The sequence below is a fragment of the Equus quagga genome, chromosome 17 (genome assembly GCF_021613505.1).
Source record: "Equus quagga isolate Etosha38 chromosome 17, UCLA_HA_Equagga_1.0, whole genome shotgun sequence".
NCBI lineage: Eukaryota > Metazoa > Chordata > Mammalia > Perissodactyla > Equidae > Equus > Equus quagga.
In genome coordinates, this window is record NC_060283.1 from 19,085,028 (window position 1) to 19,096,184 (window position 11,157).

The 11,157-nt window shown below is 37.0% G+C and overlaps 1 pseudogene; it reads right to left on the reverse strand.

The window, feature by feature from the left end:
• Positions 1-1,723: 1,723 nt before the first annotated feature.
• LOC124228552 (olfactory receptor 4B1-like) lies at positions 1,724-2,638 on the reverse strand (annotated as a pseudogene).
• Positions 2,639-11,157: the final 8,519 nt, after the last annotated feature.

Genomic DNA, 11,157 nt, shown 5'->3' on the forward strand with positions numbered 1-11,157 from the left:
CAAGGATGATTTGGTTCCTTCTCACAACTCCTGAGCAGTCACATTCTAGGGCCCTGTCCTATATACTGCTAAGGGAAATTGAAGCAGGAGAACTCTCAGGAAAACTGTGACAATAAGGAATATTGTTCTTGTACTTGGCCCAAAGTTCCATGCCAAGGAAATTGAGTCACCAAGTTTAAGTCACTTTCCTGAGGTTGTGCAGTCACCATGTGTTTGAGTTCGATTTCATTCAGTCAGCCTGGCACCAGAGTCAAGTCTCTTAACTTCCCTGTGCCCAAATACACTACCCACATAGGTAATGCCTTTACCAAAACTCCCTGTGGCAGACATTCCTTCATTAATTACAGAACCCAGATCCTGTCAAGCACCAATGTGTCCAGCCCACGGGAAACACAGTGCCAGTCTGAGCCAATAATATAATCCCAACCTTCTTTGCCCCTACTCGCCATCCCAGCCTCCTTTACATCCAGGCGTAAACAAATGTGCTAATTTTGGTCACTTAGAAGAAAATAAGAGCAGTTCTGAGTAGTTTCTTGGAAATATTTCCCCAAATAAAATGAGAGCCCCTCCCTCCTCTCATGTAAGCATATAATACATGAGGGTGCTGTAGCCGTCTTGCAGCCATGAGGAGACATCCAAGAGAATTAAAGAGGCACCAAGCAGGTGCTCTGGCATCACAGAATTAACCAAACAACCCTGGAACCACTCACCACCAACTTCTTATTGAGCAACTAATAAATGTTATTACAACTGAAGCCAGGTGTTGGTAAACTTTTTGTGTAAAGGATTACAGAGTAAATATTTTAGGTTTTGCAGACCATGCAGTCTCTCGCACAACTATTCAGCTATGTCACTGTAGCACAAAAGCTGCCAGAGATAAAATGTAAAATAATGGGAATGACTGTAGTCCAATAAAACCTTATCTATGGATACTAAAATTTGAACCTCATATAACTTTCATGTATCACAAAATGCTACTCTACTTTGATTTTTTTCAACCATCTGAAAATGTAAAAAACATTCTTAACTGTCAGGCCATACCAAAAAAGGCATTGAGCTGGATTTGGCTTAAGCCATACTTCAGTGCCCAGACAACAACTGTCTAGAAACGGAAGGGTCTTGTAAAATTATTCAGATTAAGATATTAATGGTTAACAATAGTTTTATTGTATTTCATCTCCCAGAGATATTTCCATGCGAATGATGTCCTACTCCTGTGAAATAAAGCTCCTACCACAAATTGCAGATATTATAACCATATTAATGGGGTGGGGGCAACAAATGAAGTAGAAAAGCCTTCCTGGGATTCCCACAAGGCCACACTGATAGAGAGGGAAAAAGAAAAACATAAACTTCTGTCTCCAAATACCATAATAATTCCATATACTAACATGATAACACCAAGGGATAAAGTGAATGAACCCAGGGTTCCACAGGTCGAAGATAATGGGTGAGATTCCAGTCCAAGTAAGCTCTCCCTGAAGGCTATGAACTTTGCACTATAAACCACTGAAGAAGAGAAGGCACACAGCTGAATCGTTAACATTCTCCAAATAGAGACAGCTATAAAAGTTCTGGTTTATATTATGTGATATAAGGAGCTCATCTAAAATACAACAAAAAGTATGAATAGGTTAACATTTGCTCCTTCCTTATAGCTGACTAAAATCAGAATACGTATTTAGTCACCATATACATGCTAATGTTTTACATGTTCTCATTTTCATTCCACTTCTGAATCTATTTCTTTGACCCACAACCTCTTCATGGCAATTTTCACCCCTGCATTTCTGAGTGTACAGGTGATAGGGTTCCAGTGGGTCCTCAGTGAGGGTGGAGGAGGGTTGCATGTAGAAGAAGATGGTAGGTCCAAAGAACAAGATGACCACCATCATGTGAGACGTAGAGGTGCAGAGGGCTTTGAGCCTCCCCTCTGTAGAACGGCTCGTTAAGTTGACCAGGATGACAATATAAGAGGACACCAAGATAAGGAGGGAAACGATATATAATCCACTGTTAGCCAATACAATAACCCCTTCTACAGAGGTATCATTGCAACAATCTTTAATAAGGGATGGAGGTCACAGAAGTAACGGTCAATCACACTGTGACCATGGAAGGGCGATTAGGCAGTGGCACGGATCTGAATCATGGAGTGAATTACACTATCTAGACAGGAAGCAGCCACCGGAAGGTAAGACACAGGCCAGCTTATAATAGTTGTGTAGCAAAGGGGGTTGCAGATGGCCACACAGCAGTCATAGGTCATTACTTTGAGCAGGAAGTTCTCAGTAACTCCAAAGAAGTGGAAGAAGAATATCTGAGAGACATCGCACTCCAGGGAGATCGTTTTGATTTTGGCAAGTAAGTCTGTGATTAATTTAGGGATGACAGTAGAGGAGTAACTGATCTCCACCAGGGACAGGTAGATAAGGAAGAACTACACGGGGGAATGCAGACTCTTAGTGACTTTCTAACTTACTGATGCTGACTGTCACAACAATGAGACAATTGCCCACCACTGTGGCCAAGCACACAGGAAGAAACACCACAAAGCACACTCTCTGACCTCTAGATCATGGGTAAGACAAGTGATAATTAACTCAGGCACATTATTTGTACTTGCAGTGGAATCCATTCAGATGGACTGGACTTAAGCTGCTGAGACATTTGCAATAAAACCAACACTGACTGTAACCAGTCACTTCATTTATAGCAACTTACATGGTATAAACTGCTTTACAATACAAACTTATCATGAACTCATTCATTTAGCCAGTATGTTCTCACTCAGCATTAAATATTGGCAATCTAACAAGAGTTTACATATAAGAAAAAAGGTTCAGAGAAATGGTTTTTGCTCAGGGTCCCACAGAAAGGATTAGATTCAGGGACTCAGAACCAGGCTTTCTGAGTTGACTGCAGGGTTCTTTCTAACTCATCACCAGATAGTCTGAATTTGCAGTCCATTCAAGCTCATAGCCCATGTTTTTATGATCTCACTGCATTTTCAATGCTCTCTGCCATTGGGGAATCACCATGACACATGTCTGCTAGTAAATTCCTTCTTTATTTCATCTTTGCCTCAGGGAATCATCTTTCCATTGATAATTCTTCCATTTCCAAAATGTCCTCTGTACTGTTTCCTCACTCAGTTATATTAGTCTTCAATTTACTCTGCTAAGATTCCTTCACCTGTCTTGCAGATTCAATAACCATGTTTGTATGAAAATTCTCAAACACTCTGGATAAAATTCAACTTACTAGTTTGTTTCCAACATTGTACTATTACATTTACACCTCTTAGCCTGCTGCATAGACTGCTGAGAGATCTTGAAATCACAGAACTTGTCCTCTAGAGCATTGTTGTGGCTGGTTAACCTGTCATTCTGGTTCCAGGTTAGTAGTCAGCAGAAAAGAATATGACAAGAGTGAAGCTTTCTCTATAAGTTATTCTCCTGGAAACAGACACTTACTGAGGACATCTTATACATCTATATACCTCCTTGACTATGCAGAAGAAATATTGATCACTCAAGCTAAGAATGTCATGTGACTCAAAATAATATTCTCAGGATTAAGATGCCAATTATGAATTATTTTCACCACATATGATCCTTGAGAAATAGGAAAGAAATAGTATGAACATTTTGATTCTCTGCTGTAAATTATACTCTCATTTATTTTCTATTTATCTCTGATTTTGTGCTGAAATTTTCAACAAACATAATTTTGAAAAAGCAAAAATGCACCTGAGCAGCAAGGACCAGAATCAACAGAGAAAATGAAAGTAATTTGGACAGATGGAAACAAAGCAGTGTGTGCCAGAATATCTCAGGCAGGATGCATGAAGAATTTTGCAGTTTCCTAAGAGAACAGATCACAGCTGTTCCCACCAAAAAAAAAGAAAAAAAGAGAAAGATAATTATATGAGGAGATGCATATGCTAGTTTAGTAATCATTTCATTAAATATGTATAGCGAAACATCAAGTTGTAAATATTAAATATACACAATTTTTATTAAAGAAAAAAATTAAGATTAAATAAAATCACTGAAACTAAAAAAACCTGATAAACTGATATTTTAGAGTGAGAAAAATAGTAGAGAAAGAGACCATGGCATTTCAGAGTTGCAGAGAGTATCCTTGATCCTTGACTCTTCAATCCCTGATGTGATTCCTTGTGTACTTGGGTGCCAGAGAAAGCCCTTTATTCCTCAAATAAATTATCTTCTTTGCTTAAGAAACTGTGATGGGTTTCTGTTTCTTGCAAACAAAACCCCTAACATATAAATCTAGGAAAAAATGAATAAATGAAACTGAAAACCACTAGAAACAATAAGAAATATCAAGATACAATTTCCGTTTAGAAAACTCAACTGAAAAATATTCCCTTTACAATGTCAAAAAATTTTTTTCACAGTTCATTCCTGGACCCTGGGTTGAGCGACAAATGGGAAGGGCTGACTAGACACAGCACATGATTGTTGCTGGTGCCCCTTGTCTGTGGGGCACCTTTGTCGGGGGAGGGGGTGATGAGCAGATGGCTATGTGAAGATGCATTAGAAAAACTGGTTAGTAAGAGATGAGATTAAGTGTAATCAGCCAGGGACCCATCAGGCTTTGGTCACTGGAGCAATCTTGTCCCTCATCTGGAGTAATAACTATAAGTTTACAGCACAGGTAAACACTGAAGTGAGGTAGACCTTTGCTACCCAATTTGATAGCCACCAGACACATGTGGTTATTTAAATTTAAGTTAATTAACATTAAATAAAATTAATTTAATTCTTCAGGCAAATGAGGCACATTTCAAGTGCTCCACATGGCAAGGTTCTGCCATATATTAGCACAGATATAGAACATTTCCAGCACAGAATGTTCTGCTGGCAACACTGATTCTAACCGCAGCAGCTTCAGAACAAGAATATTTGCCTAGAATATAAGTTCCACGTAGGCAGTAACCTTTGACTTAAGTAGCACTAGCACTTAGAACAATGCCTCTCCCATAGTACATGCTCATCAAGTCTTGTTGAATAAGTTGTTAAATGAAACTGAAAGCCCTGATGGGTGAATGAATAAGTAAATTATGCTACAGTTGGACTCCGTGATATTACCAAGCCATTATAAATTACCCTTATGAAAAGAACTTTTTTAAGTTAGCTGAAATTTTTTATTGAGATATAGTCGGCATATAGCATATTAGTTCAGGTGTACAACATAATGATTCAAAATTTGTATATATTGTGAAATGCCACAATAAGTGTTGTTAACATCCATTACCACACAGTTACAACTTTTTTTGTGATGAGAAATTTTAAGATTTACTCTGTTAGCAACTTTCAGATATATAATACAGTATTATTAACTACAGTCACCATTCTGTACATTACATCCCATCACTTATTTATTTTATACATGTAAGTTCTTACCTTTTTACACACTTCATCCATTTTACCTACCCCCTACCCTCTGCCTCTGCCAACCAGCACTCTGTTCTCTGTTTCTATGAGCTCATTTATTTGTTTGTTTTTTAGGTTTCACATATAAGTGAGATAACACAGCATTTGTCTTCTTTCTCTATCTGATTTATTTCCCTTAGCATAATGCCCTCTAGGTCCATCCATGTTGTCACAAAATGGCAAGATTTCCTTCATTTTCATGGCTGCATAATATGCCATTGTGTATATATACCATGTTTTCTTTATCTATTCATCCATTGACAAACACTTAGATTCCTTCCATGTCTTGGCTACTGTGAATAATGCTGCAATGAACTTGGGAGTGCAGGTATCTTTTTGAATTATTGTTTTCATTTCCTTTGGAAAAATACTCAGAAGTGAATTGCTGGATCATATGGTATGTTTATTTCTAATTTTTTGAGGAACTCCCATGCTGTTTTCTATGGTGGCTGCACCAATTTACATTACCACCAACAGTAGATGAGGGCTCCTTTTTTTCCTACATCCTTGCCAACACATGTTATTTCTTGTCTTTTTAATAAAAGCCAGTCTAACAGATGTGAGGTGATATCTCACTGTGGTTTTGATTTGCATTTCCCTGATGATTAGTGATGTTGAGTCCCTTTTCATGTACCTGTTGGTCATCTGTATGTCTTCTCTGGAAAAATATGTAAACAGATCCTGTGCATTTTTTATTTATATATTTGAGGAAGATTAGCGCTGAGGTAACATCTGCCACCAATCCGCCACTTTTTGCTGAGGAAGACCGGCCCTGACCTAACATCCAGGTGCATATTCCTCTGCTTTATATGCGCGACGCCTACCACAGCATGGCTTGCCAAGCGGTGCCATGTCTGCACCCAGCATCCAAACCAGCGAACCCCAGCCCGCTGAAGCAGAACTTGCAAACTTAGCTGCCATGCCACTGGGCTGCTCCTCCTCTGCCTTTTTAACCTGATTGTTTGTTGTTTTTTTAATTTATTTTTTTGCTATGGATTTGTATAAGTTCTTTATATATTTTGGATATTAACCCCTTATCAGATATGATTTGCAAATATATTCTCTCATTCAGTACATTGCCTTTTATTTTGTTGATGGTTTCCTTTCTTATGGAGAAGATTTTTAGTTTGTTGTAGACCCACTTGTTTACTTTTGCTTTTGTTGCCTTTCTTTTGGTGTAAAATCCAAAAAGTGTTCACCAAGACTTATGTCAAGTAGCATTCCCTCTATGTTTCCTTCTAAGAGTTTTATGGTTTCAAGAATTGCATCCAAGTCTTTAAGCCATTTTCAGTTAATTTTTTGTATGGAGCGAGACACTGGTCTATTTTCCTTACTTTGCATGTGGCTGTCCAGTTTTCCCAACACCACTTATCGAAGAGACTCCCATTTCCCATTGCATATTCTCTGCTTCTTTGTTGTAAATTAATTGACCCTATATGCGTGGGCTTATTTCTGAGCTTCCTGTCCTGTTCCATTGATCTAGGTTTCTATTTTGTGCCAATACTATACTGTTTTGATTACTATAGCTTTGTAATATTGTTTGAAATCAGGGAACATGATGCCTACAGCTTTGTTCTTTCTAAAGATTGCCTTGGCTGTTCAGTGTGTTTTGTGGTTCTATACACATTTTAGGATTGCTTGTTCTACGTTTGTGAAGATCGCTATTGGGATTTGGTAGGGATTTCATTGAATCTGTAAATTGCTTTGGTAGTATGGACATTTTAACTATATTAATTCTTCCAATTCCTGAGCATGAAATATCTCACCATTTATTTGTATCTTCTTCAATTTCTTTAATCAATGTGTTATAGTTTTCAGTGTAGAGATCTTCACCCTCCTGGTTAAATTTATTACTAGGTATTTCATTATTTTTGATGCAATTGTAAATGCAACTGTTTTCTTAATTTCTCTTTCAGATAGTGCATTATTAGTATGTAAGAATGCAACAGATTTTTTATATGTTGATTTTGTATCCTGCAACTTTACTGAATTTTATTATTAGTTCTAACAGGATTTTGGTGGAGTTCTTAGGGTTTTCTATGTATAATATCATGTTATATGCAAAAAAGGACAGTTTAACTTTTCCATTTCCAATATGGATGCCTTTTATTTCTATTTCTTGTATAATTACTCTGGCTAAGACTTCCAATACTATGTTGAATAAAAGTAGTGAGAGCAGGCATCCTTGTCTTGTTCTTGATCTAATAGGAAAAGCTTTATGCTTTTCAGTGTTGGGTATGATGTTAGCTGTAGGCTTGTAACCTATAACCTTTATTATATTGAAATATGGCCCGCCTATATCCACCTTCTTGGGATTTTTTTTCTCACAAATGGATATTGAATGAATGTTGTCTAATGCTTTTTATGCTTCTATTCAGATGATCATATTATTTTTATTCTTCATTTTGCTAACGTGATATATCACATTGATTGATTTGTGGATGTTGAAGCATCCTTGCATCCCTGGAATAAATCCTACTTGATCATAGTGTATGACCCTTTTACTGTATTGTTTAATTTCGTTTGCTACTACTTTGTTGAGCTTTTTACATCCAAATTGATCAGGAACATTGGCTTGTAATTTTCCTTTCTTGCGGTCTCCCTGACTGGTTTTGGTATTAAGGAAATGTGGCCTTATAAAATGAGTTTGGAAGTGTCCCCCACATTCTACTTTTTGAAAGAGTTTGAGTAGGATTGGTATTAATTCTTCTTTAAGCTTTTGGTACAATACACCAGTAAAGCCATCTGGTCCTACGTTTTTGTTTGTTGAGAGGTTTTAGATGACTAATTTAATCTCTTTACTAGAAATCCATCTGGTCAAATTTTCTGTTTCTCCCTGATTCAGTCTGGTAGGTTGTATGTTTCTAGGTATTTATCCACTTCTCTTAGGTTGCCCAAATTGTTTGCATATAATTGTTCATAGCCATCTTTTATGATCCTTTGTATTTCTTTGGGATAAGTTGTAAAACCTCTTGATTCACTTCTAATTGTATTTATTTGAGTCCTCTCTCTTTTTTCTTGGTAAGTCTAGCTAAAAGTTTGCCTTTCTGTTTATCTTTTGAAAAAAAAATGCTCTCAGTTTCATTGAATCTTTCTATTCTCTTTTTAGTCTCTATTTATGCTCTATCTTTCTTATTTCTTTCCTACTAACTTTCGGCTTCACTTCCTCTTTTTCTAGCTCCTTGAAGTGTAAGATTAAGTTCTTTACTTGAGATCTTTCATGTTTCTTTTTGTAGGCTTTTATCACTATTAACATTCCTCTTATAACTGCATTTGCCACATCCCATAAGTTTTGAAAATTTTTTAATTACAGAGGAAATTGTGTACATAATTCACTGCCTCGAACTATATGCTACAGCTTACATTCATTCTCTCCTTCCTCTTTAGGGAAAGAACAGAATGGAACTTTGATTTTTAACAGAACACAATGTCACACAGAATAAAAGTTATACTTTCCAGGTTCCCTTGTAATTAAGGGTGATCATGTGACTAATTTTTATTAAATAAGATGAAGGCAAAAGTGCCATGTGGTGCTTTTGAAGCATCTCCTAAAAGGGAGAGAGATTAGTTCATCTTTTCCCCTTCATCTTGACTGCCTCCTAGAAGACAGATAAAATGCTAGAGCTGTGTTGTCAAATATGGTATCCACTAGTTACTTGAAATTTTAAATTAAACTTATTAAAATTAAATAAAATTTAAAATTCCATTCTTTGTTCTCACTAGCCCCATTTCAACTGCTCATTAGCCACAACCCTATTGAAGAGCATAGACGTAGAACATCTCCAGCATGGCATAAAGTTCTACTGGACAGACTTGATATATATCACTAGCAGCGCTTTGAGATCATGAAGTTGAATCTAGAGGCTGAAGATGGCAAAGTCTGGATTTCTAATAACATTGTCAGACTTCCAAACAGTGCTGGATTTTTTTAAAATTTTTATTGAGTTTATGATAGTTTACAATCTTGTGAAATTTCAGTTGTACATTATTGTTGGTCAGTCATATTGTAAGTGCACCAATTCACCCTTTGTCCCCACCCGCCAACCCCCCTTTCCCCTGGTAGCCACTAATCTGTTCTCTTTGTCTACAAGTTTAACTTCCACATATGGGTGGAGTCATACAGAGATTGTCTTTCTCTATCTGGCTTGGATTTTTACCTCTGTAATTCCGAAGTTCTACTCAATAAGCTTCCTTTTTTCTGTTATAGGCAGTCATATGTATACCTAAAAGGATACAAATAATAAATGGGAAAAGAATACAAAATTGTATATGGAGACTAGTTTGCATCACTCTATAAATTTTTCTTTAATGAAATCACATTATATTTATATTCTAAAAACTGTACTTTTTAATGTTGTGACAGAATCAACAATAAGACCTAACTATGTGGTCTCCATACACAGACATAATTAGTGGAGACACCAAGGGAATTGAGGATGATTTCTTCGTGCCTTCAAAACCATTATTGACCTACATGCTCAACCAGCACATAAAGGAAGGGAAAAGTCTCTAAGGCCTATAGTACACGTGTCATGCTCCATCCCTCTGCAAGGACATTGCCTCCATTATTTCTCCTGGTCCTCAAGGACAGAAGGCAAATGCAAAGCCAGTCTGTGTAATTCCAAAGCCAACAGGGGCAAATTATATTATGTTCTCTAAATTGCCCACAATCATATGGGTTGATTGGGTGAAGTGGAGTATCTGAGAGGTGAAAAAACAATGCCCACAGACTGTCTCCTCCACATTCACCAAGAAACATTAATAGGCATGAAAAGAAATGGAATTGGCATGATCACGTAAAATAAATGACAGAAGTCAGGAACAGAAACATGAGTAGACAGTATTTTCCTGTCCTTCATTCTTCAAGTTAGGCCTAAAAAGCATTTTCTACATTCTGTATTTATTTACATCAGGATAAATCTGAAAATGATTTCCTTTTTGTTAAAATGTTTGACTTAATCTTTTTCCCTATTGATAGCTAGAATCTAAACCTTTTTGTTTTGTTTTGTTTTGTTTAATTTATGGATGCTGGGCATTGTGACAAGTCCCATGGAGATATAAAGACTATTGTTTGTGCTCGCATATGACAAGAACCGAAATTACTTCAGGGAATTTTCTGGTACTCATGATCAGATGGTCCATGGTAAAAGATATCAAGAATCAACCAGAAGAATAGAAAAATTCATGGATGCAATTTTCAAAGTGTCCACGTTGAAAGAGATCATATTGGTACCCTCCTCCCCAAATATCCCCTAATAATTCCTCTGTTCAGTTTCCTCTTCTGATGTTACCATGTGGGTGGCTGAACCGAGAGAGGAGCAGGAAGGAGAAAGGAAGGAAGGAGGGAAAGAAGGAAGGGAATCAAGAGAGAAATGATTTTAGCAGACAAAATATTTGTCAGAATGTTCTCATTTGGATTTGCACTTATTTTGAGTCTTAATATTACCCAATCCCAACTCATTGTTGGACATCATGGAGACAATCAAGTTCTCTAAGATTCAGCAAGACTATCTGATCTCTGTCCTTGGAACATACACCAGGATACCAGAGTGTCTTTGTTGACTAAGAATAACCACAGTGGCAGTAGCATTAAGTCCTATTTGTTTCTGCCATTTGTGAATGCCCCACTAAAACCAAAATCCATTTAAAGAACAGAGAATAATTAGTCATGCAATTCTGTAACACTCTCTCATTT